An 11,962-nucleotide genomic window follows, 5' to 3' on the forward strand; every position below is an offset into this window, starting at 1 on the left:
CGTTGCTGAGCCCTCACAGTTTCCCACTGATTAGAATAGCTTTTCCACCAACAACCCTCTCTTCCCCTCCTCTTTGACAAATCAAATCATGCCACCTCCAACCCACACTCCTTCAAGTAATGTATCCCAGTATTTCTGGACTGCATTTGTCGCTCTCTTTTCTATATTTCCATAGTTTAAAAATTATTATTGATGCAAAACATTTTGGTATTTGATCACTTATCACATTGTATTTTCTCCCAATTTGTCTACATAGGCAAATCTTGTGGCCTCAACAATGTCACAGTTTTTTAAAAGAGAGATTTGTGTCTTTGTATTACAACTCTAGTCTATATCTTTCCCTTGAGTTCCAGACTCATGACAAACTGTCTAGTTGATATCACGCCATGGGCATCACACAATTCAAACTTTGACCTACTCAAACTTGGATCTGTTACAGTATTCCCTATTCAGACTGACATCCTTATTACCTCCCTACATCTCCACCAATTACTGATCTAAAATTTATATTTATTAGATCTGTCCTGATCTAACTGGTCCATTCGTATCCATTTTGGATCTCATCCAGTTCTACACTACAACTAAAGTGACCTTGACAAAATCTAAATTTGATCATGTCATGTTCTACTCCCCTACAAAGCATATTTTAAATTTGTTAATGGCTTCTCTTCTTTTGAAAAACTTTTATTGTGGTAAAATATATATAACATAGAACTTGTCAATTTAACAATTTTTAAGTGTATAATATAGTGGCATTCAGTACATTTATACTGTGCAGCCTTCACCACTATTTCCAAAACTTTTTCATTATCCCAAATGGGAGCTCTATAAACATTAAGCAATATCTTCTTATTTCCCCCTCCTCCCCATCCCCTGCTAACCTCTAGTCGACTCTCTGTCTCTTTTAATCTGCCTATTCTAGGTTTTGTATTTAAATCATACATTTGTCCTTTCTTTTTTTGGTCTGGCTTCTTTCCCTTAGCATAATGTTTCCAAAGTTTATCTATGTCGTAACATGTATTAGAACTTCATTTCTTTTTATGTCTGAATAATATTTCATTATATGAACATATCACATTTTACTTCTCTTTTATTTAATATTAAAAAGCAAACTTTTTTTGTTTGTTTTTTTGAGACAGAATTTCACTCTTGTCTCCCAGGCTGGAGTGCAATGGTGTGATCACAGCTCACTGCAACCTCCGCCTCCCGGGTTCAAGTGATTCTCCTGTTTCAGCCTCCCAAGTAGCTGGGATTACTGGTGCCTGCCACCACATCTGGCTAATTTTTGTATTTTTAGTAGAGACGGAGTTTCACTAGGAGTTTGGCCAGGCTGGTCTCAAACTCCTAACCTCAGGTGGTCTGCCCACCTCGGCCTCCCAAAGTGCTGGGATTACAGGCGTGAGCCACCGCGCCTGGCCACAAACTTCTTAAATTGGCCTATAAGTTTCTGCATGGTCTGGCCCCTTCACCTCTCATTCCCAGCATCCTCTGCTCCCTGAGCTCTCTCTCTCTCTCTTCTTTGGAGACTTCATGCTAACATGGTTCCTTCCTGCATCAATGCCTTGGCACAGGCTGTTTTAATTGCCAGTGACCCTCTCCCCTCCTGCATTTCACCAGTTAAGTCTTTCAACCCTTCAGATCTTCACTTAAGTGTTTTTTTCTCAAGGAAGCCTTTTCTGGCTTCCCTGAGTTCATGCTCCTATTATAGGATTTCAAAACAACACATATTTATACTTAGTTGTTCTTATAAAAGTTCACATTGACATGTATTTGTCTTCTCCAGAAGATTTTAAGTTACAAGTAGACAGTGTTTGTGATTTGGCATTTTGTTTTGTCTTGATTTGTTTTTTAGAGACAGGATCTCGTTATGTTGCCCACACTGGAGTGTAGAGGCCATTTACAAGCATGATCATAGTCCACTGCAGCCTCAAACTCCTGGGCTCAACTAATCCTCCTGCTTCAGCTTCCTGAATAGCTGAGACTACAGACTTACATGACCATGCCTGGCCAAAGAGGGATTAATGGTGAGTGGCACTTGGTGGATGCTCAATGAAGGTTTATTAAAGCTATAGAGACTGTTCATAGAAATATATTTTTTTCCCTATATCCATCATAGATCTTATAATAGTCCTTGGCACATGTCATAGATTCATTAAAATGTGTTCATCTCAAGCTTCAAATTAGCCAAGTTCCATTTTATGCTGAAATAACAGTATGTTGAATTTCAAAAGAAGAAAAACACAACGCTCTTAGAATGTAAGAGGCAATAATTACCCCCAAATCTTGAGAGACAGTTGTGACTTCATATCCGCTGTGTGAAATATCCTGTGTAGTGATTAAGACCATGTGTTCCTCAAGAGGTTAAATACCAAGTTACTGTATGACCTAGCAATTCCATTCCTAGTTATATACCCAAAAGCAATGAAAGCCTGTACATGAATGTTCACAGAAGCATTATTTATAACAGGAAAAGGTGAAAACAATGCAAATGTTCTTCAACTGATTAATGGGTAAATAAAATGTGGTGCATCCAGACAACCAAATATTATTTGATAAAAAAGAAATGGAATGCTGATACATGCTACAACATGGATGAATCAAAGACCACATATTGTGTAATTCCATTCATCTGAAAGGTTCAGAAGAGCTAATTCAATAGAGATAGAAAGTAGATTAGTTGTTTCTTGGGTTTGGGGAGCTGAAGAAAAATGGAGAGTGATTGACAATGGGTATGGAGCTTATTTTGGAGCGATGAAAATGTTCTAAAATTGTAGTGATGGTCGCACAACTTCACAAATATGCTAAAAATAATTAAATTATACACTTCAAAATGCATTTTATAGCGTATAGACTATATCTTGACAGGGTTTTTGTTTTGTTTGTTTTAAAAAACTGATGATAAGCTCCAAAGCCACACTGTCTGGGTTCATCTCAAGACCCCTTCATTTCCTAATTATGTGGCCTTGAGCAGGTTACTTAGTCTCACTGTCTTTCAGATACTAATGATGCCTACTCGGTAAGGTTATGGTGAGAATTAAACGCATCAATATGCATAAAAGGTTTAGGTAACCACTTAACAAAAAGTTCAATAAATATAAACTTTTATTAATGTTGTTTTCGTGTTCTAGAGGATTCATCTGCAGGTTCCTAGATCTTCCAACACGCGCATCTGTTTTGACCTACAGTGCCTTGGGGAATGGTTCATACGCTAGTGATCGCTTTTCTATAGTTTATCTTGTTGATAGCCAGTCTACTGTTCTCCCCTCTCTTAGCAGAAATTTCTCCTTTCTTCTGATTTTAATCTGTAAAATAGATTTCTCCTGTTGCTACTACTATCCTCATCTATTAAGGTGTAGACTGCTGAAGGAAATTTCTCTTTTCTCAGGGCTGGTTCTCTTTACACAGGAGTGCCCAGCAACCCAAGTGATGGGTATCCAGAGATCACCCTAAGGGCTGAATCATGTGCATGGGGAGAAAGGATGGACAGCAATCAGGATACTACTGTCTAATCATGAAATAAGTATCCCTGAGTCAGAGTATGTTCCACCTGCATCCAAACTTTGCTAGTCTCTTGGCCATCCAGGACAAGTTGGGTAAAGACTGAATAAACTTAGATGAAGATCCACTATTATGCCCATGATGCTATTAGCTAGACATTTTCAGACATGAAACACTCTCTCTCTTTAGAACTTACTTATTACAAGAATCAATCTGTCATATTCATTTTCTTGTACTATTTAAACCTCTTTTTTTCTGGGAAAAATTTAAGCTTGATCACAATTCTTAACAAGCACCCCCAGATTCAGTTCTTCTGTTATAAACGTAGATTGTCTTGCTTATCGTATCTTTTTGTTGTTGTTGTTGTTGTTCTGGTGATATGCTCTTTCCTTTCTTCTTTCATTCAGTGAATGAATATTAATTGAGTGTTTCTTACATGCCGGGTACTCTTTTAAGACAAATTCCTTGTGAGCTTGAAGTTTACATACTAGTTGGGAGAAGTCAGGGAACAAGTATAGGCCGGGCATGGTGGCTCACGCCTGTAATCCCAGAACTTTGGGAGGCCGAGGCAGGTGGATCATCTCAGGTCAGGAGTTTGAGGCCAGCCTGGTGAACATGGTGAAACCCCACCTCTACTAAAAATACAAATATTATCTGGGCATGGTGGTGGGTGCCTGTAATCCCAACTATTCAGGAGGCTGAGGTGGGAGAATCACTTGAACCTGGGAGGCAGATGTTGCAGTGAGCCGAGATCACACCACTGTACTCCAGCCTGGGCGACAGAACAAGACTCTATCTCAAAAAAAAAAAAAAAAAAAAAAAAAAGAAAAGGAAATAAGCAAGTATATTGGTGTTATGTCAAATGGAAATACATGCTATGAGGGGAACAAAAACTAAAACAAGCCAGGAGGATTGGGAGTGCTGGTGAATATTATTTAATGTACAAATTTCAGGAAAGGACTCATGGATAAGGTGACATTTGAGCAGAGACGTGGAGGAAGCGAGGTAGGCAGTCTCTTGGGTACCTGATGAGAGAGAGGCTGAGTTGGGGGTGTGCTTGGCATGTTTGAAGAGCAGCAAGGAGGTTGCTGTGGCTGGAGCCCACTAAGCAAGCAGGAGAGAGGTAGAAGAGAGAGATCAGAGAACTAACAGAACCAGATCACGCAGGGCCTTGAAGGAAACTGTGTAAAGGTTAGATTTTACCCTCAAGGGAAGGAAAACCATGAGAGAATTTTGAAAAGCGTATTGAGACATTCAACTTAGATTTTTTTTTTTTTTTTTTGAGTCTGACTCTTGTTGCCCAGGCTGGAGTGCAATGGCATGATCTTGGCTCAGTGAAACCTCTGCCTCCTGGGTTCATGCAATCCTCTCACCTCAGCCTTCCGAATAGATGGGATTACAGGCACCCGCCACCATGCCTGGATAATTTTGTATTTTTAGCAGAGATGGGGTTTCATCATGTTGGCCAGGCTGGTCTCAAACTCCTGACCTCAGGTGATCTGCCCGCCTCAACCTCCCAATGTGCTAGGATTACAGGTGTGAGCCACTGCGCCCAGCCAATCTAACTTCGATTTTTAAAAGGCTCTTTACAGCTATGTTGTTGAGAGGGAGACAAGGGTGAGAATCAAGGAGCCCAGTTGGGGCACTGTTTTTGTAATCCTGGAACATCCCAATTTTAATAACAGTGTAAGTGACAGAAAGTACTTAGGCTCTGGATATGTTTGGAGTGTAAAGCTAGCAGAATTTCCTGATAGATTTGAAGTGCAATGTGTGAGAAAGAGGAGTCAAGAATGACTTAAATGAAAAATAAAAACAAAACTACCAAACTACGTCTCTATTTCCAGAGTGGCTGTATCATTTTGCATGTGCACCAGCAATGTATGAATGATCCACGTTCTTCACATTCTTGCCAGCATTTGGTGTTATCACTATTTTTTATTTTAGCTATTCTGATAGGTATGTAGTAATATTTCATTGTGGTTTTAATTTGTATTTTCCTAAGAAAAGAAACTAGAGCAAACAAACAGCAAGAAAAAAGAATGACTGAACCAAAGATTCTTTTCGGGTTGATGAAAATCTTCTGCAATCAGATAGTGGTGATGGTTGCACAAAACCCACTGAATTATATACTTAAAAAGAGAGAATTTTGTGGCATGTGAATTTTATCTCAATTAAAAAGTAATGAATACTGCACTGTCTTTTCTTTGAGGAGCTGGAAAAATCTATTGGCAATTACCAAAGTGGGAAAAATGGGTGGAAGGAAGCAGGTTTTTGTGGAATGGGGGAAGAGAACAGGAATAGTGAATATATTAATTTTGAGATGCCTAACAGATATCCATATGAAAATGTTTAGTGTGACTTGGATATAGGAGTCCAAAAATCCAGTGAAATCTCCAATTTGGAGACAGAAATTTAGACATTGTCAGAATATAGATAATGTTTAAAGCTACAGGCCAGGCTAAAGTCACCTAAGAGAGAGAATGTAAATAGAGAAGAGAAGCACTTAGCTTGAGCACGGCGACATTTAGCGGTCAGAAAGATTTGAAAATCAGCAAAAGAGACTGAAAAGGAGGAGCCAGTGAGGTGGGAAGAGAACTTGATGTCCCAAGTATCAAGTAAAGAACATATTTTATGAAGCAGAAGTGGCCAATTCTGCCTAATGCTGCTGATGAGTCAAGTAAAATAAGAATCGAGAACTGACCATTGGATTTTACAAATTGTTGATCATGACAAAACAGTTTTGGTGATACTGGGGGCAAAAAAACCCCAGCAAAAACATTGGAGGGTTCATGAATAAATGGGAGGTGAGGATGAGAATTAATGGGCGCAGAGAAATAGTGGAGGGAGAGGGAGAAGAATGTGAGACCAAGAGAGGTTCTTTTCTTTTTCTTTTGAGGTGGGAGAAATATAGCACCTTTATAGGCTGATGAGAAACAAGTAGAGGGAGTGAAAACTGATGATGCAGAAGTGAGAGGAGAGAATGGCTGTAGTGATATTCTGGTTTTTTTTTTTTTATAGCGATATTCTTTTTTTTTTTTTGAGATGGAGTCTCGCTCTGTCGCCCAGGCTGGAGTGCAGTGGCATGATCTCGGCTCACTGCAAGCTCTGCCTCCTGGGTGCACGCAATTCTCCTGCCTCAGCCTCCTGAGTAGCTGGGACTACAGGTGCCTGCCACCACGCCCAGCTAATTTTTTGTATTTTAAGTAGAGACGGGGTTTCACCAAGTTAGCCAGGATGGTCTCCATCTCCTGACCTCATGATCCACCCACCTCGGCCTCCCAAAGTGCTGGGACTATAGGTGTGAGCCACCGCGCCCGGGCTATATAGCGATATTCTTGAATACAGATGAAGAGGATGGAATCCAGTGGTAAGTGGAGGGCTGTCCTCAGATAGGAGTCCAGGTAGTTTATATCTTGAATAACTGGAGGAATGTGAGTGTATAGGAGCATGGGTACAAGTAGGGTAGCAGATATGATTGGGAGTATGTAGTTTTCTTCTTATCATTTTTATTTTTTTAGGGAAATAGGAACCAAAGCCACTGGCCAAGAATGAGGAGGGAGGAGGAGATACTGAAAGTTTGTCAAAGGAGAAGATATTAAAAGCTCGCCTAGAGAAATGAAAGAAGGAGATTCTGAAAATGTAGTGACCTTTCCTTGGCAGTGCCATGGGCCCATGTGAGAGATTACTGGTCATGAATTTACAGTGAGATCTGTCAGCATAGCTGTATTTTGCTTTTTTCCCCAACCATAGCACAGGTGCAGGCATAGAGTAAACAGAGAGCTGGAGTAATCAGAATTGAGGATTTTTTTCAGGTAAGTTACAGGAAGAAAGTGTGTGTTGGGAGGGAGTTGTAGGTGTCTACAAGGAAGTGTTACAACAATGGACCATGACCTCTGAGCCCCGTAAAGACAGAAAAAAGGACCTGAGGGGAGTGAAGAACAGTGAGTAATGATGAAGGCACTGGATTGTAGAACCAGGTGGAGTCCAAGAATTTTCAGAATTGGAGTGCTAGAGGTAGTGAGCCAGAAAAACAAGAGAAGCACAAGTTTGCAATGTATAATAGCACGCCAACTCTGCTTCATGCAAAGATGTTTAAATCCAGCAGTACAGAATGGCTTGGTAAAAACTCAAGGTGTGTTAAAATATCATTCACATGAACTCAAGTGGTGATAGTCAAAGTTGTGAATAAAAAAATCCTTTCACACATTTTATAAAAACAGGTAACAACAATTGAATGTATGTTACAATTGCTCTGGGGCAAGAAAAGAGCAGTCATCTGTTTATGACTAAAATTGTCAGTGCTTAAAATGTTCCAAGAGTCAATATTTAATTAACAAATTGCCACACTCATTTCACAGATGCCACATATGAGAGAATTAAGTATAGAATGAAGAATTAATGAACCCCTATTTAGGAAAACATGGGAATTAATACACACACCCACACCCAACCAGCCACACACACACGTACACATCCTGGTAATCAAAACTGTAAACTGAGGAAATTAAGAAGATTGAAGAGCAGTCACTAAAAATATGCTTGTGTCAGAGTATCTAAAGAATGCAGCTTACATAGAGCACAGGACTTTCCTGTGGTTTAAATCTTGAGTACAATAAAATGTTTGACACCCAGTAAGTATAAAACAAATATTTGTTCGATCAAATTAAATGAATGAATAAATAAATGAATGATGATGATAAGTCATTTCTCTATCATGACATTTGTGTATAACAAAATCTTTTCCATTTTGTCCCATGCAGGTTCAATTTCTGGTTGGTAATTGGCAATGATGGAATGACTGTCCAGAGTAAAGAAGCCCCTCTTTGTTCTTGTGCCACGATTTCCCAGCCAGGCAGTGCTTGCAGTTCACTGGACTGATCATTTTCTTTCACACTTTGTGCCTTTGCAAATATTATTCTTTTGTCTGAAAATTGCCTGCTGCCAACCCTTCATTATCATCCCCACTAACTCTCACCCACCCACCCCCAGCTTGTTGACTTGGAAACTCCTTTTTTTTCCCAGCTGCAATTCAAGCAACATCTCCTCTGGGAAGCCTTTTCAACTCTGCCTTAGTCTTTTCTGGCCCTAGTTTTTGCATCTCTCCAGATTCACTGGGCTTTATCTGCTTTCTGGGTCACTTGTTCAGTGAAGAACCCCTACCCCATCATCACCACAACTCTTAACCCTACCACCCTTCTTAGCCCTTTCCAGATGAGGGCTGTGCTCTAGCATGGCTCCTTCATACTCACTATGATGGGACTGCAAAGACCCTGGTGCCTGGGGCCTGAACTCACTGGGCCCCTGAAGTTCAGCTCCCTGCAGCATTCCCAGAGTCTGAGGAAGCACCGTGAACTGAGGTCTGGGCTCTGACTTCCCTGATTCTGGAGCCAGGTCATCCAATCTGTAAATGTAAAGGATGGAATTATTTTACCAATGAGGAACATGTAGACTCTTATGCCTTCCTCTCCATGCCCTATCCCCACCCTTTACAGACTGTAGAAGCACACAGATTTCTACTTACAGACTGTTCTGAAGCACATAGATTTCTACACGACTGACTGGAGACATCTAGTGTGATCAAGACCTCAGCTGTGTTTTGTAATCAATGTGCCACCTTTGCCTCCCCCTCTACTCTCATTCTTGCTGCTCAATAACACCAGACCTCTGCTCCAGGTTCTCATTTCTATGCAAGTGTGGAAATCCTCTATAATCTCCTAGCAACACAGGCATACCCCTACCCTAGCTTGAAATAACCTGCGTCATGATTGTTGGTTTACTTTAACAGAGATTCTTGAGTGCAGAGGAATTTTTTTCAGTGGTCTCATTACTTAGCATCATGTTGGGGACATAGTAGGTGACTCAATCAACAGTTTTTAATTAATTAATGGCTTTAACATTAAATAATTACAGAACACATTTAAAACAAAAAGAGCTCTTAGACATTTTTGCTTTAATTCTCTGTATGATATGGAGAAACAGCCTGAGGCCAGGAGAATTAAGGTACTTTCCAGAGTCATGCAGCTATTGAGTAGCCAGACTGGAGATGGCATATTGGTTTCCTGATCACACAGCACTATTCTGTTTTTGAAAACTGTTATTTCCGTTTATGGCAGTGGAAAACAACATCAGGATCAATCTGGCAAATCCCTGGGAACTGTGTTTCTCCAGGCCATCTTTAAGCCTTCAGATTAAAATATAAAATTGGGTAACACTAACAGTAGAAGACAGTGTTCCTTTGCCTCTGTCCCCATCCTTGTGGGGAAAAGAAAGAGAGATCAGATTGTTACTGTGTCTGTGTAGAAAGAAGTAGACATAGGAGACTCCATTTTGTTCTGTACTAAGAGAAATTCTTCTGCCTTGAGATGCTGTTAATCTGTAACCTTACCCCCAACCCTGTGCTCCCTGAAACATGTGCTGTGTCAACTCAGGGTTAAATGGATTAAGGGCTGTGCAAGATGTGCTTTGTTAAACAGATGCTTGAAGGCAGCATGCTCCTTAAGAGTCATCACCAGTCCCTAATCTCAAGTACCCAGGGACACAAACACTGTGGAAGGCCGCAAGGACCTCTGCATAGGAAAGCCAGATATTGTCCAAGGTTTCTCCCCATGTGATAGTCTGAAATATGGCCTTGTGGGAAGGGAAAGACCTGACCGTCCCCCAGCCCGACACCCGTAAAGGGTCTGTGCTGGGGAGGATTAGTAAAAGAGGAAGAAACGCCTCTTTGCAGTTGAGACAAGAGGAAGGCATCTGTCTCCTGCCCGTCCCTGGGCAATGGAATGTCTCGGTATAAAACCCGATTGTATGTTCCATCTACTGATAGGGGAAAACCGCCTTAGGGCTGGAGGTGGGACATGCGGGCAGCAACGCTGCTCTTTAAGGCATTGAGATGTTTATGTGTATACATATCTAAAACACAGCACTTCTTTACCTTGTTCATGATGCAGAGACCTTTGTTCACGTGTTTATCTGCTGACCTTCTCTCCACTATTATCCTATGACCCTGCCACATCCGCCTCTCCGAGAAACACCCAAGAATGATGAATAAATACTAAGGGAACTCAGAGGCAGGCGCAATCCTCCATATGCTGAACGCTGGTCCCCTGGGCCCCCTTATTTCTTTCTCTATACTTCGTCTCTGTGTCTTTTTCTTTTCCAAGTCTCTCATTCCACCTAACGAGAAACACCCACAGGTGTGGAGGGGTAACCCACCCCTTCAATCCTCTACAAAGTCCCTGCTGCCTTTTTTCCTGGATGTCTCCAGGTGGTGTCTCACAGGTGATTGCAAACACAGTCCTGTCAGCTCCCATATGGCACCTGTAATGACATTCCTTTTCTTCTTCAATTTCTAGCTCAGTGCCCACAGCCAGAGCTTCCCAGGCTGCCTGTCCACGAGTATGGCACATCTGCAGAGCCTCAGATGGCTCCTGCTACTGCTCACCCCACGAGCCCTGACTGCTAATATCTGCCCAGGGCCCTGTTTCCTTCCCTAGTGTTCGTGTGGGTTGGTTAGCTTGTTACTCAAGAGCCACCGTGTGGAGTCCATGCTCCTATAGTAGCCTAAAATGAGGAAACTGCCCTGCATTAACCCAACTCTAGCTTGTTCCAAAACATGGAGCACAGAGCATTGCTGCCTGCAACCCCTGGAACGGCACAAGATTATCTATTTATTTATTCTTTAATCACAGCTGGAGGCCTCAGATATGAATATTCAGGATTGGTGAAAGAACTCAATAGTTTGACTGAGTGTCATAATTGTGGCACAGGGAGGAAGGAAGGACAGCATACCAAGCCCTTAATCACACGCTCCCCAGATACCAACATAAGGCCCGACATTCTAGAGCAGGGGTCAGCTCATGGCCTGCTTTTCTTTGGCCGGTAAGCTAAGAAAGGTTTTTACATCTTTAAATTGTTGTGAAAACAAAACGAAAAACAAAGAAAATGCCAGAGAGCTATGTGACATGCAAGCCTAGAATACTTACTATCAAATTCTTTAGAAAAAGAGCTTGTGTACCCTTGTCCTAGAGGGCAAACAAAATGCCTCTATTGGAAATGTGACAATGCATAATATGAACCATGTAATTGTAAATTATAAATGAGTTCCATTGGCTTTGCACCTGTATTAAAATCTTGAATTTTTCATCATGATAGGCACCAAGAGCACAGAGAAGTGAGTGCACTCTCTCGATGACTTGTCACTTCCGTGTCAGACAGCGGTTCTGCCTTCAGACATCATGGCCTTGTGCCACCTCTGGTCTTAGTGCCTGACCCTGCACCAGAGAAAGAGTCCATCCTCTCACATCTGTCCCATTATTGCTATTATTCTAGACAATTGGGAGCACTTCATATTAGTCTTTCTTTAGGAATTTTCCTTTAGGATAAGGAGTGCCCTTCTCCCAGAATGCAGATCCACAGGCTTGTCTATAAATAGACTCCTGGGAGTCTTGGGCCACCAGTTCTGCAGCTA

At 41.3% G+C, this 11,962-nt stretch overlaps 1 long non-coding RNA gene across 1 annotated transcript; it reads right to left on the bottom strand.

The window, feature by feature from the left end:
• Positions 1–2,036: 2,036 nt before the first annotated feature.
• Positions 2,037–9,150, bottom strand: LOC116466325 (uncharacterized). Its single transcript, XR_004247498.2, has 3 exons — positions 9,020–9,150; positions 8,748–8,899; positions 2,037–4,290 (listed from the first exon to the last, which is right to left on the bottom strand). It is a non-coding gene; the product is annotated as an uncharacterized LOC116466325 (long non-coding RNA).
• Between the last annotated feature and the right edge of the window lie 2,812 nt (positions 9,151–11,962).

The sequence above is a fragment of the Hylobates moloch genome, unplaced genomic scaffold (assembly GCF_009828535.3).
Source record: "Hylobates moloch isolate HMO894 unplaced genomic scaffold, HMol_V3 SCAFFOLD_4, whole genome shotgun sequence".
Lineage (NCBI taxonomy): Eukaryota > Metazoa > Chordata > Mammalia > Primates > Hylobatidae > Hylobates > Hylobates moloch.